The sequence below is a fragment of the Monodon monoceros genome, unplaced genomic scaffold (assembly GCF_005190385.1).
Source record: "Monodon monoceros isolate NGI ecotype Baffin Bay Population unplaced genomic scaffold, NGI_Narwhal_1 Super_Scaffold_4, whole genome shotgun sequence".
Classification (NCBI taxonomy): domain Eukaryota; kingdom Metazoa; phylum Chordata; class Mammalia; order Artiodactyla; family Monodontidae; genus Monodon; species Monodon monoceros.
The window spans coordinates 72,869,213-72,884,296 of NW_021703781.1; the positions used below are offsets into that span (position 1 = coordinate 72,869,213).

Below are 15,084 nucleotides of genomic sequence, written 5' to 3' on the forward strand. Positions count from 1 at the left end.
AGGCAAATGGGCTCAACTTTGCTTTAATCTCAAGCAGGAATGTCTAATCACCAGCAGCAGTCACACCCCTCTCAAGATTAGAGGAGGACAAATGATAGATGCATCTGCGAATCCCAGACCTTCACGCTTTGCAGCATACCTGCCTGTTCTTTTCCTGAGTGAGATGCCACCCTGTTGTGCAACAGCAGCTTCTGGGAGATTTCATCCTGTGGGGGAGAGGGAGATACTGTGGCAAAGACACGTTCTGACCAAGCTGTGCAGCATCCTTCGATCTTTGGCTATTCCAGAGCTCTCCATGGGTATGTGTGCGTGTATGTGTATGTGTATGCAGGCACACGCTTGTGTGAAGCAGAGCGGGGTTGGACTTTAAATTAGTACCTGTGGCTGGCCAGTGTAGCTACCAAACAGCTGCAGGCATTTTGTAAATGATTTATTGCATATTCTACACATGCTGAAAGAATGCATGATCACCTGTCTTTTGAGTCTGAGCACTTCCACCGACACCCAGCTGCCTTTCCTGCCCTTCGAGAGCGACTCTTATAACTCTGGGCCAATGAGATACGGACGCTGCTGCCGAGACAGATGCAGTTTTAATCTGCATTCGACACTTGTCTCCACTGCTGACTTAGCACAAAATTCCCTGCAGCCCCTGCTCGTATGTATTTTTGACATTCCCAGTTAAAGCGTAGGAAAAAATGTCTGACTAGAAAATCCTCCCCTCCCCTCCCCTCCCCTCCCCATAAATGTCATATTAGCTCCTTCTTCAGTCCCTGGATGTTTTGTCACCTTCTTGGAGAACAAGAAGATCTCAGGACCAGGCATATAGTAGTAGTTCAATAAGTATTTCATGACTCTTTGTTTTAATCACTTTAAATTTTAAAATTATAATTTCTAAATTAATATTAGAAACTTCGTAAGGTATAGAAAAGTATAAAGAAAAGGAGAAGAATCCACAGCCACACCAACTAACGATGACTGGTGTTTATTATGTTAGCGTCGCGTCATCCACTCTTTTCTCCTGTTTAAATTCTGAGTCCTTTTTTTCTGCTGCCATCAGAACTCTTTGCAAACATAAGTCTTAGTGGCTGAACTTGTGTGACTTATCACAGTTTACAGAGCAGTAGACATTTACATTATAATGGGTGTCCTGTGCGCTTGGCTCTGGTTGAGGATTTGTTGGGTGGTAGACTTTTAGATTCTTGAGTTGTGCTGTCCAATTTGGCAGCCACTGGTCACATGTGAATGGAGGTGTGCTGTAAGGGTAAAACACACCCCAGAGGTTGAAGAATTAGTGTGAAGAAAAGAACACACGGAATTCCCTGGCGGTCCAGCGGTTAGGACTGTGCGCTTTGAACTCGGATCCCACAAGCCGTGCAGTGTGGCCAAAAAAAAAGAATACAAAATGCATCGTTAATAATTTTTATATTGTTATATGTTAAAATGATAATATTTAGGATGTACTTGGTTAGAATATGTTACTGAAATTAATTTCACATTTTTTTCTTGTTTTTAATGCGGCTATCAACCTTTTAAAATTACCTATGTAGCTTTTGCATTCCGGGCTTGCATTTGTGGCCCATGGTCTACTTCTATTTAGATCACTGGGCTCCAGAACCTGCTTTGCCCTGGTCCTTGAAGGAAATGAGGATGGAAAAGGGCTGACCTTTCCTGTGCTTTGGGTTCTTAGGAAAAAGGGCTGCCACTCTCCCATTGGCTGAGGATTTCCAGAAAGAATTCTGAATGGACCCTCCCCTCCAGCTTGCCAGGTGGGGTGACCTCTGTCTCTTAGTAGACAGTCAAAGGTCTCTGGAAGGTATAGACCAGCTCTGTCCAATAGAAATAGAACATAACATAGCACAGGGAGATCAGCTCAGTGCTTTGTGACCACCTAGAGGGGTGGGACAGGGAGGGTGGGAGGGAGGCACGAGAGGGAGGGGATATGGGGACATATGTTTATGTATAGCTGATTCACTTTGTTATACAGCAGAAACTAACACACCATTGTAAAGCAATTATACTCCAATAAAGATGTTTAAAAAAAAAGAAATAGAACGTAAGCCATAAATGTAATCCTAAATTTTCTGGTAGCCACATTCAAAGCTGAATAGAAACAGGTAAAATTAATTTCAATAATATATTTTATGTAACCCAATATAACACAAATATTATCATTTCAACATGCAATCAATATATAAATTATTAATCTGATATCCTACATTCTTGCTTTCATATGAAGTCTTTGCAAGCTGGGTTGTATTTTGTACCCACAGTGCATCTCAGTTTGGACCGGCCACACTCCAAGCCCTCAACAGTTCCACATGGTGAATAGCTGCCCCCTGGAGCACCCCAGCTCCTCACAGAGCTCTCACATTATCGAATGATCCCAAAGGCCAAGCCTTCCCACGGTGACCCTCATCTCTCAACCCAGCAACTTCATTCCTACTGTAACACAAACGTAGGGAATGCTCCTTTGCCTTGGGGGTAGGCTCAGGAGCTCCAGTGGACCTTTCACCAGGAGGGAGTTGTGCCGTGGACCTGGGCAGGCCTCAGAGAAAGTCTGGCCAAGGTGAGAGGTGCGCGTCCTGGGAAAAGGAGGTGTTGCACGTGAAGGTGAATTTTGGCAGCGGTCTTGGGGAGGTTGGGTGGCCACACTGAGGCAGACACTGCTAGAAGCTAGGGTGGTGGTGAAGTTCGGATTCACACCCAGCTGTGCACCTTACAGGTTACATACCTAACTTCGGTTTGCCAATCTGTAGAATGGGGAGGTCACAACTATACTTGCCTCGCTGAGTTGCAGTGAAGGATGAGATAACTGATCAAATGCAATTCCAGTGCATTCCAGCCCCTGGTAGGGGTTAGGTTTCCTATTACAGTTCTGTGGGACAGGCTTTTCTCCTGCAGTGAACTGAGTGGTAACTGTTCATCTTCTTGAGGTTGAGGTTCCAGCCTGGCCATCTTTCTTTTCCAGGGCTGACTTCCTTGTCTGCTAAAATGTCTTCATGGCTGAAGAGAGCGAACTCTTTCTTACCCCCTACTGGGTAGCCCACAGCGATCTGCTTCAAGTTAAAAAATTTTGAGATCTTGTTTTATTGTAAAACTTTATGTGTATCTTTTATTGTGTACCATATCGTATTGTATTTCAACATAAAAATAATGCTTTGAGTTGCCACGAGAAGAGCAAAGCAAGTCAAAACCATATTTTCTACTCTCTTGGTTATCAGGTGACATGCTTCTGTTGAATCTATTGAATTTTGAGATTCTGCTAACTTGAATGGGGCTGATATCACAGATCAGATTCAATATCTAAGAAATGTCTCTTTTCTGTCTTGGTGACAGGATAGTTTAATAACCCAATCTCATATCCAGGTAGATGCCAGGAGCACAAATATTTTGCTGCTTAATTTCCCATCTTTTGACGTCAAATTGGCCCTGCTGGTGGATGTGCTGTGGGTATCTTGTGGCTTTGCTCACCTCCACCCAAGGGGTACACGTACACCCAACTCCAAGAAATAGGAGTCTGTTGACAGACGGCTTGGCTGTGGATTTCTATATACAACGACTGTCTTCAGTGGATGGAAAGTCTAGAATTTGGCATTTTGCTTTCACACCACTGATGGTCAGATGTGTAGTTCTGAATCCATCGTGGACATCACCAAGCTTGTTTTTCCTGAATATTTATTTAAAGGGGTCTCTTTTTTTTTCCATTTGGGGAAATGGTTGGAAAGGTATCCTTTTCAATTACTAGTACATTTGAGAGAATTAAATTATTCCCAGGTGCTTTGGGTCTTTGCGTACACCTAGGCTAAACCACGAAGGGCAGTTGGGTTGAGGCGTTGAGGGGTAGAAGGAGGAAGCAGCGAGGGGCAGCCGGCATCTTGTGCAGGAAGCCCTGGCTGGACTTAAAGGCAGGGCTGGAGCAACTTCCTGCCCTTCCTCCCACTGGGTCTGTTTCTTCCTTCTCTCTCCTCCTCCTTCTAAAATTACCAGCTGTGACACCATGTTTTTGAGTTTCAGAATAAGATTTTGAGGAGGGCTACAGCCGTATAAATTAAGGAAAAGAAAAGAAGCTACCAAGCCTAGGTCTCTTAGCAGGTAAAGCCAGGATGACAGATCTCCGCCCCCACCCCCATCCTTCTGGGTTTGATTTTCGATTACATTGCTTGGATTATTTTAAACTTCCTTTTGGGAAGTATTGGGCTATTACAGAGCTACAATGCTGACACTTCTTTCCCTCGGAGCAATTTTCTTCCCAAAAGGGAGACAATGGAGTAAGATGGAGGGTTTATATCCCAGAGATCTCTTACTGGCTGTGTGATGCCTTGGAGAAAATGCTTAACTTTTCAATCCTGTTTCCATATCTATAAAATGGGAAAAATAATACTTCCCTGTTAGGGTTGGAATTAAGATTAAAATGGAATGTTTCCAAAGCCACCTAGCATAATGCCTGATATATGGTAAGTGTAAAATACAAATGATAACCACTATTATCATTTTAAACGTCTTTATTCAAAAACATCCTGGGAATTAAGCAAACAAAGAAAATACCCAAGGTCTCCAAATGATATAGTAACAGACCCCACAGGAATGGGAGACATGAGGCTGGATGAGTCTTTCTCCATCCGGTTGACCTCTCTATGCCTCTGCTTCTGTCATATGTGAGCTCTGCTAACCCTCCTCGGCTCACAGGAGCTTGTTACGTGGTTCAAAAGTACCTCAGGACTAACGACTCTACAGATGACGCAGATTTACATTACGATCCACAGCTTCAATCATTGTGAACCATCGTAATGTAAAAGTCAAAGGACCTTTAAAAATGTAGCCTTTATGTTCTGAAGCTTTTGTGTTCCATAATTAAAACAAATTTTTTAGAGGTGAATCTGCCCTTGGGAATAATGCCAAGTCACTTTGGAAAGCTGGATTATGAGGCACCCACACCAAAGGTGGCAGCCGCCCTGAAGGCAAGGGGCTTGTTCCCTCCCTCCAGGTGCCTGTGACGGGAATGCCACTACTTTGGTCTAGCCCTTCTGGGTTTCTGAGCCCCTCAGCCCTGAGGCCTCTGCTATGCCACATCTGGATCTGATGCAGGAAGAGCCACTTAAGAATCCCAGGCCAGTTTCAGGGCAAGGTGGTGATTTTCCAAATGAATGTGTCCAAACTCATCCGCTTCTCTTCCTGGAACCTCTCATTACCGCCACTGTTTTAGACCAGGATGCAGGTTCATTTCAGTAGGTGTGACTGAGAAATGGGTATTTTAGACTCTAGCTGGATATCTGGAAGGAAACTTGGGCGCATTCTTGTCGAGACTCGGAATAGGGATGGGATGAGGGAGCTACCTGACAGCAGAACCAGAATCAGAATCTGGCCCCTGACGATATGTTTCCCCTTGATGCCTGAGCTGAACCGAGGACCTGCCCCAGAGCATGGAGCCATTCTTCCCAGCCACACCGCCCCAAACCTGCTTCTGGGCTTTAGAGAGAAGGCTGTAGAATTGAGTTCTATTGTGTGAGACCAGCATAGGCCTGGAGGTCTACAGATAAGTTCCAGGCCGAGCTCTAGTTCTGTGTGACCTTGGGGGCATCACCTTTGATGAAACTGTTTACCCACCTGTAAAGTGGGGGTATATAATACCTAGGATTAAACGAGCCACTTTATTTAGAGTGCCCAACACAAAATAAGTACTCAGTGTAAGTTCCCTTTCACTTATTCCTCCTTCTGGGCCAAAGTACGCCCACATCTAGCATCTTATTTCCACCTCACCTTAACCCTTAGTAGGTACCACTTGTGTGCCCCTTGTGCAAAGGAGGAAGGGGAGGCTGGGACAGGTGACATGGCTTGCTCAAGACCAGTGGTTTAATGAGAGTTAGGGCTGGGGCTGGAACCTCTCTTCTGGAGAATTCTTCAGACATCAAATCCATGTTTGGATCCCTGATCAGTAACTTATTAGCCAGAAGGAATCTTGGGGAGGTTATCCTCTAAGACATTCTGCCCACTGGAGCTTTCTACGATGATGGAAATGTTCTATATCTCCGCTATCCAGTATGGCAGCCACTAGCCACGTGTGGCTACTACACACCTGAAATGAGGCCACTCGAAAATCTGGCCAGTTTCAGGGTGATGTGGTTTAGGGTTAGGGAGGAACTGAACTGTGAATTTTATTTAACTTTGATTCATTAAAACTGAAATTGAAATAGCCACGTGGGGTAGCGGGCTCTGCATGGGACAGCCCAACCTGAAGACACAGTTCCTTCATGTGTACATAAGAGGTGAACCGTGCCCGTCAGCAGCATGGATTCCGAGAGATTCTGTGTGAAGCCCTTGCAGAGCTCAGATGCCTGGTGGTGCTCAGTGAGCGCTGGGTTCCTCCTGGCCACCCCTTGGCTCTGCCAGTGGGCAAGTCAGGTAGCTGTGCCTGCAGAGCGGAGACTGGGCTGTATTCGTGGCACAAGCGCCTGGCGACACGGATCAGCAGAAGGCGTCTCTCTGGCACCTGAACCAAGGATGTTCACCACCGGGCCGACCGGAGGCCTTGGCTCAGCCAGTGCAACCTCACACACGGGCCTGGTAAGGAGGCCCGGGTAACCCGGTCACCTGGCTCCAAACACTTAATCTAGAGCTCTCTGTGCCTACCCATCCCCACTGGCCACACCTGTAAGGGTGCCCATCTGGGCTGGGAGGGAGCTGACATGGGTCCACAGCAGAGAAGTGTTTGCCAATTGCCGTCTCTGTACCGATCTTGTCCCAAGAAACTGGCAGGGTGGGAAAGAAGCTTACCGTGGGGTGTGCAAGGTCAGAGGCCCCAGCTAACTGCATCTCGGCCTCCCCTTTCTTCTCAAGCATGTTAAGTCGTCAGGTGTTAAATATTTTAGCAGCCTCCTGAATCAGAGGTAGACCGTGCAAGTGTTTCTTTGTTTCCAGGGAAGGCACTGTAAGGGGTCTGATTACTGAGACTTTTAATGCCTTTTCCTTTTGTAAGGTGGTCAGAGGGTGTCTGGGAAGAGAAACCTCAGGAGAGGAGTGCACCTGTGCCCTGGGAGTGGGCGGGGTGCGCAGAGAGAGGACCGCAGTGTGCAGCGGACACAGTCAGCACTGAGTCCTCAGGCCAGGAGCACCCGTAGGTGGAGGGAAGCAGGGCCCCGAGACATGGGCATGGAGGACGGGGGGAGGAGGCACCAGACGTGAGGCTGAGGGTGAAATCAGGCTGGAGGGAGGGGAGCGTTAGGTCCTGGAGTTCAAATCCCGATCGCCCGCTCTTGGGCCTTGTTGGGTGATTGGCTCACTTCTCCAAGCCTCAGCTTCTTCACGGATAGATGGCCAATGATGTCTCCTGGGGCTTAAAGGAAGGTTAAAGGTGATTAGAGGAGGCAAGATACAGAGTACCCTGCACAAGCCAGCTTTCCATAGCCAGGAGCTGTGACGGCAGAGCTGTAGACAAGGTCCCTGAGCTGCGGGGGCTCCTGAAGGCAGCTCCATCCCCATAGCCGGCTCAGGCCCCCAGCAGGTGTGCAGCCATGCCAGGTGCTTAGAAGGCAAGCCAAGGTCTCCCCCTTAGGGAGGAGCTAGGACACTGGGCACCCCTCCTCCCTTGGATAGAGGGTTGGGGTGAATCGGCAGGTGGGCAGTCGGTGGGCAGGCACTGCGGAGGAGTGACGCGTGCGGTTTGCTGACTCCCAGCCCGGTGCTCGGCATCCTCCCTCCGGAGGGATCAGGTGGTTCACTGGTTCCCGCCACTCACTGTGCGCCTTCACGCCTTTGCCAAGCGACTGCACTTCCTGCCCCTCCCTGCGCCGCAGTGTCCTCTGATGCTAGATCAGGAGGTGGGCGTCATGAGCATGAATTCCCCGTCTAGAAATGTTTGGTGGGACACGTGGTGATGGTCACCTCTATAGAAAGTGGGTGTCGGCCTCTGGCCAAAAGAAGAAGTCAGGATCTTGTTTCTTTGGGAAGGCACTGCAGATGCGGCTCTCGGTTACCCAGCACCCGATACTCTGCATGGCACACAGTGGGCGCTCCGTGAGCCTTTGCTGAATAATTCATCTCAACTCACTATATGTTGGAGGCTTTCTGTCTGGGAAAACCAGGTCAGGTGGTACTCCAGGAGGCAGATGGCCAGGCCTAACTTCTGAATCCGCCATTAGGCTCTCCAACCTCGAGCAAATTCCTTAGCTAGTCTAAGCCTCAGTTTCCTCACCTGTAAAATGTGTATAATGTGTGTTAAAAGCTTAGCCGAGTGCCTGTCTGGCATGCAGTAAGGACTTAATCGGGGTAATTTTTGTTATTACTGCTGTTTTTACTACTATCATCATTTGAATGATAATAATGCTATGATTCAGGCAAGTTACTGGTAAACATTTGTGCTTTTTTATTTTTTGCATCTTTATTGGAGCATAATTGCTTTACAATGGTGTGTTAGTTTCTGCTTTATAACAAAGTGAATCAGTTATACATATACGTATGTTCCCATGTCTCTTCCCCCTTGCGTCTCCCTCCCTCCCACCCTCCTTATCCCACCCCTCTAGGTGGTCACAAAGCACGGAGCTGATCTCCCTGTGCTATATGGCTGCTTCCCACTAGCTATCTATTTTACGTTTGGTAGTGGATATATGTCCATGCCACTCTCTCACTTTGTCACAGCTAGACACAGACCTACTAAAGAATGGACTTGAGGCTATGGGGAGGGGGAAGGGTAAACATTTGTGCTTTGACACAAGGACTCGTTGAAATTTGCTGAAGTTCATTTGCATCTCCCCTGGATTCTTCGGTAGGTGTCATTACCCATTAAAGCTACCTCTCTGAACTGTGGCTGACATCCTCCCCACTGGAGTGGCCCTCAGTGTTGCAACATTGTTATTTGATGCAAGGTCAAGCCATCAGGCACACATGGGGAATGCCTTCTCTCCCTTGGGGAAGCTAGGGCTTTGTGGTTAACCTCTTGCCAAGAATGGCTGCAAAGAGGCTGAAACCTAACATTTGTGGCAGGGATGGAGCGCCTGTGTGGGTGAGCCCAGCGGAGGCTGCACCAGCGGAACGCAAGCTCTGAGTGTGTCTTATGGGTCAAACTGCCCGACTACTTAGTAAGACGTTTTGAGCTGCTAGCCCATCCCAGACTCCTAGAGGAGGGGCAGGGATGAAGGTTGTCTGGCCACCTGACTTCCAGATGCTGCAGCATAGTAGCTGGTGAAGGATCTCCCCTCCTGGCAGGTGACCAAGCGGCTGGTATTTAAGTGGGAGTGGCCAGAGTTGTCAGAAAGTGAGGGTTTGGATGAGGGGAGAGTGCCAAGCTTGGGCTTGAGGTCTCAGTTTAGGCCAGACTGCCTTTCAGGGCCACCTCTGAAGGATGTCTGGGGCAGAGTCCCTGGCTCCTGAGGCCTGGTAGCGGGGATGCTCATCCTTTGAGACAGGTACCACCCACGTCTGGCTCAGGCATTCGTAGTCCTGAAATAACTGAACCAGAAGGATCTTCAGGCTCCTCATTTTACAGGTGAGAAACTTGAGACCTCGAGAGGGTGTGTGACTTCCGGAAGGCCACACAGCTTGTCAGGGGGCCACTGGTCTGACTCGTATTGAATGCAGTCCTTCTGGCCTCGAGACCAGTGCTCTTTCCAACAAATCCGCTGCCATTCTAGTGAGCAGGCATCACCTTTCCTGTACACAGCAAGCACCCCAGGTGGGCCTGGTATGAACTGGCGTTATAGATTGTTTTCTGGAGGTGGTGGTAGTGGTCTAAAGTAATCTTGTCCTTGGGTTGTATCCAAGAAAGTTGCATATGCAGGCTTCCTCCAGCTATTTTGCGAAATGAGTTAAACTGCAGCCTCTGCACTCTGCTGACCCTGGCTTCCCTTTGATTGTGGCCAATACCGTTTGCAGTAGGATTGCAGGAAAACCATTATGAGGAGCTGGTTGGACAAGAGCTGCAGATTCTCTAATTCACCAGGATTTGGGGAGTGTGCAGATACTGGTGGGGAGGGAAGTCTGGTTACAGTTAACTCAGGAGAAGGTTCTGCTGAAACTTGAGTTCACCTCCTTCTAGCCCAGTGTGTCTATGTGAGCAGTTTGCTGAGGAAACTCTCAGACGATACTGCAGTCTGTTTCAGGTTTCTTTACAAACAGTTGGGCTATGAATCCTTGGGAGATAAAACACTCTTGATGATCACTGCAGGGTCTAGTTTTGCTTTTGCACGAAGATGGGAAGCTTATGTTAGAAACCACCAGGCTCCCTGTTGAGTCGCTGTTTGTACGTGTTCTGTGGTTCATATTTGATCTTCGGCAGAGAGAAATTATTCTGTAGAAATGGCCTCACCTGGGAGCGGTGGCATTTTTGCTTTTCAGAAACCCCCTTTGCATTTTGCACTCGGGAGCTATGACTGACCCCAATGGGACAGTGTTACACTTCCCTGCTTCTTCCTGGGAGTCCTGAAAAGCCACTGGCTCACAAGTCTAACGAAGGGCGTTTTATGTCTTCTCTTCTAAATTCCTTTTCCTCTGGTATAAGGACTGGAGAAATGTGTAAACGCAGAGGCAGGCCCAGACTTTAAAGGCATTAGCAGAAGGAACTCTAGCATGGCTGAGAGATGCTGGCCAGACTCAGACACCCTTGTCCTTGGGTGACCCCTCTGCCTGCCTTGCCGCGCCCCCTACTTCTCCACCCTCTGGGGAACCACACTCTGGTTCATGAGACCATAGAGGCTCAGGCGAATGTAGTGCCTGTGAAGCCTTCTCAACCCTCCAACTCCCCAGGAGTACCCCCGCCCCCGGCCCTGCCCAAGAATTGAGAGTTCTTTCTGTTACCTGACCACAATTTTAAGACAGAAGCAAATGTATTATAGTTCATATAGGATTTCACACTTTGCAGAAGAGGTTGGGTGTTTTCAGCTGGACAGATCTGGGTTCAGATTTGTCACTTATTCACTGTAGGACATCGGTCCAGTTACTTACTTGCTTGAGGCCTCAGTTTCCTCATCTGTAAAGTGTGTATGAAGTCAGCACCTACCTCCGGAGGACTGTGTGATAGTGTGAGGGAAGTGCTAGCTCGGGGCTGGCACAGGCAAGCACCCAAAATACGTCTGTCTCCGTTTGAGGGCGAGGCCTCTGACGGCAGGGTCTGCGCTGGTCCTAGTCTTCAGCACAATGGGCTACACATAGTAGGTCCTCAACAAATGTTTGTAGACTGATTCTGTGTTGTCCCGCAGATAGAGGGTGTGTCTGTTTGGTGCTTCCCTGAAAAGAGAAATACAAATCTACTGGCCAGGTTAGTTCAGTAACACAATAACAAAATCACTGTAGTTGTACATCATACATTCATTCATTTATTCATTCACTCAGACTGAGGGCCTCCTACATAAAGGTCAAGCTAGGTGCTCTAGGCAGGGTTTCCAATCCTCAACACTATTGGCATTTTGGGCTGGGTAATTGTTGGGGACGGCTGTCCCGCACATAGTAGGGTGGATGCCAGTAGCATCCCCCAAGTCATGACAATCAAAAATGCCCCCAGATACTGCCAAATGTCCCCTGGTGGGCAAAACTGCCCCTGGAGAGCCACTGCTCTAGGGCTGTGCTACTCAAGGTGTGGTTCTTTAGACCAGCAGCCTTGGCATCACCTGGGAGCCTGTTAGACTGTGGTTGTTTCATCAAGTACTTTATTTTCCACCATCGTGTCGGATGGGACACAGACATCTGACTCTGACTCCTAGAGAACACTGTTTTTCTGTTCAGGAAGAGGGTACAGCCGACGAAGCTTGCTTTGTATTTGGTCAGACTTACTTAAAATTAGGACGAGGTCAAGATCAAATACAGGTTCAGCCAAGTACACGTTCAAGCGGTGCGGGCCCTTGTGTGAAGAAGGCTTTGTGTGCACTCAAGGAAAATTCCAAGGCCGCGGCTAGAAATCCTGGATGAGACTCAGAAGTCACGGGAACTGCCCCACGCATTTTCTGTGTATATTTTGGGTTCAGGCTGACATTTCATCTTAGCGTGGGTGGAGGCAATGGCTGAATATTTTGAAGGCCTGAACCCCGCCTACCAGTATTTCTCTTTGCCCTTACAACTACATTTTGCTGGGTTGCAATTCAGGAACGTACCTCCCTGCTTGGACAGCCATTCATGGAATGTGAGAACTTAGCTCAGAAGCCCAAAGCAGTGATTCCTTCTAAAAAAAAAAAAAAAAATTCCCCAGGAGTCACTAGCGAAGTGGATCTAATTAGTGTGAGAGCTGAACTCACATGCTAGAGGCGGGCACTGGTCCTGGGTTCCTCATGGCATATTCGTCTGCTGATGTGTTCAGAGTATTTAAAAATAAGCTGAAGTTAGCCCTTTTTCCCTGTGGACCGGTTAGGAGTTTGGGTTCGTAGACACGCAGCCTGTGGGTGCAGCTGCCTCTGCTTGGTTGGTGGGACCCTGGGTAAGGGGCTTCACCACTCCAAGTCTGTTTTCTCCTTTGTCTGCTAAGGACAACAGCAGTGCCCACCGCATAGGCTCATGTGAGGATTAAGTCAGAGGAGGGATGGAAGCCACCTAGCAGAGTGCTGGCTCTGCAGCAAATGCTCACAAATGTTAGCTAATATTAGAGTCGTCATTTAAAAAGGTTTTTTGTTTTTTGGGTTTTTTTGCAGTACACGGGCCTCTCACTGTTGTGGCCTCTCCCGTTGCGGAGCAACAGGCTCCGGACTCGCAGGCTCAGCGGCCATGGCTCACGGGCCCAGCCGCTCCGCGGCATGTGGGATCTTCCCGGACCGGGGCATGAACCCGCGTCCCCTGCATCGGCAGGCGGACTCTCAACCACTGCGCCACCAGGGAAGCCCTAAAAAAGTTTTTAAACTGCCTTTTGGTTTTCCTGATCTGATAATTAAGTGGGGACAGCAGAGTGCAGGCTGTCTTATGGGTGGTATTTTGTCACCCTTCATAGCTGGCAGATGACAGGATAATCTTCTAGGCAAAAAGGCCCTATCGGCTCGGGTTTCTGAGGGTTGGGTGAAGCCCTGAGACGCTGCCACATTGGAGAAGAAGGGCTTCAGGTAACAGGGAGGTAGGGAGGGCTGGGGAAGGCGGGCCCCGGAGGAGAGACTCCTGCCAGGAGAGCGATGAGCACTGGGCTGAGAGGCAGCACAGCTGTCAGGTGGGCACGGGGAAGGCTTGCTGTCCTGCCCTTGAGCGGACAGTCTGGTTCAAGAGGCAGCACACGAGCACTAAAGAGTTAAAACAGCGCACAGCCCTAATTGTCTTCGCCTCTCGTTGGGTAATTAAGGTAGGTGGCCGTAATACTTACATAGAAAGTGTTCGCCACCAGGGCACATATTTTGTCTCTTCTGTTCACCCCTATCTCCCAGCACCTGGAAGTAGCTAACACATTGTAGGTGCCCAAGAAATACTTGTTGAATGGCTTAGTCGTATGCTTCCTTATCACAACCAGTTACTGGTTATACTCAAGAAGAGATTTCATTCCCACTCCCCAGAACATTCTGTTTCTCTTCTCCACGTCCATTTCCCCTCTTTTTTTGGCTCAGTGTTTCATCAATGTGTACCACCCTGTAACCACTTTCAAGAGTTTTACCATATCTGTATACCACTGTATTATTATCTACTTATTTTCTTTACATCGATTCATTTTTATTTCAATATATTACTTTTGTTTTAGGTAATGTCTGTGAAGTTTGATGTGCTAATTAGAACTTCTTCCTCATATGCTTCAAATGTATAACTATTTAAAAAAAATACCCTCATATGAGAAACCTTACTACGGTAACACCTCCTTACCCTATAAAAATCAGCTTAAGTATTCCCTCTTCTGGAAAATCTCCCCATGCCTCTTCCGAGGCTGATTGAAATACTGCTTTTATGTTTCTGTCATGTGGTGGCCATTCCATGAACCATCTGTAGAAGTGAGCAAGGGACCACGAGGCATCTGACATTGCACAGGGCCAGGAATGCAGTAGATACTCAATACGTGATTTTGAAAGACTGAATGAAACCTCCTGAGTCCAGGAGAGTTTGTGCTGTCTGGCCACGTATGGGTGTCCTGGGCGGACGCCCTAGGATTCTCTGAAGACAATGTGCTGTAACCAACCTTCCATTTGGGTGCCCATAAACAAGGCAGATATGTGAACTTCCATGTAGACTCACACTTCCGGCAGGGAGCTAGTGTGTTCTTTGTTTAGGGAGAGTTTGACCTCTGTCCTTCAGCATCACATACTCCCTACCAGTTAACCAGCCAGCCTTGCATGTTTCCAGTCTCTGGCCTTGTTTCCCAGGTTTCTTCACGTATGAAGTTATGGCATTGGCAGTTCAGGGAGGTGCCCATGGTCCAGTGGGGCAGAAGCAAGTCACATAGTTAGAATGAATAGAATTGGATAGAATGAAGGTTCCTTTCAGTCTCCTGAATAACTTCTCCTAATACACATGCTGTACCCTCGGTTCTTCCCGCTCTGAAGGCCGACAGCACCTGGTGTCTGCTGGTGTTCTTGGTCCCATCCTCCTGCTTCTTGCCCCTCCAGCATGAGTCCGTCTGCCCAGGCAGGGTCCTGTCTTATGCACTTTTATACCCGCATGGGCACTTGGAATAGTGGTCAGTGAATATCTGATTAGTTCATGGTTATTTATGTATCAGGCAAATTTGGACACGGGTTTCTCATTTGGCTTCCCATTTTCATGTGGCTTGCCACCTCTCAGCCAAAGAAAAATATCATTGCCACAACAGAGTGTAAAGGAAGCTGCAAACACAGAACAGAGCAGTACTCGGTGGACAGAGCTGGGGGTGTTTCCTAGGCACTGATTTGCCTTTTGTTTTCCAGGAGACTCCACTGGCAAAGAATCTTTGATTTGCTTTGTGGTTTTAGAGCCTTAGGTCTAGTATGGACCAAATGAAAGCTTCTCAACATCACAGTTGACAGCCTTTTCACGATGCTTTTGGTTGCAAGTAACAGACAACCCAACACAAGAAAACAACAATACTAGGTCCATCATTTCTCCTGGCAGGAAATCCAGAGGCAGGGCACTTCCAAGGTTGAGTAATTCATTAGCCCTTTTTATCTTCCTCTCTACCTGAATTTAGTGTGCTGGTTAATGTTCCCCTTCATTGTTTCAAACTGGCTGCAG

At 48.0% G+C, this 15,084-nt stretch overlaps 1 protein-coding gene across 1 annotated transcript in view; it reads left to right on the plus strand.

Annotated features, from left to right (window-relative positions):
- Window positions 1-15,084, plus strand: part of TACC2 (transforming acidic coiled-coil containing protein 2) — a 189,643-nt gene that overhangs the window by 52,502 nt on the left and 122,057 nt on the right.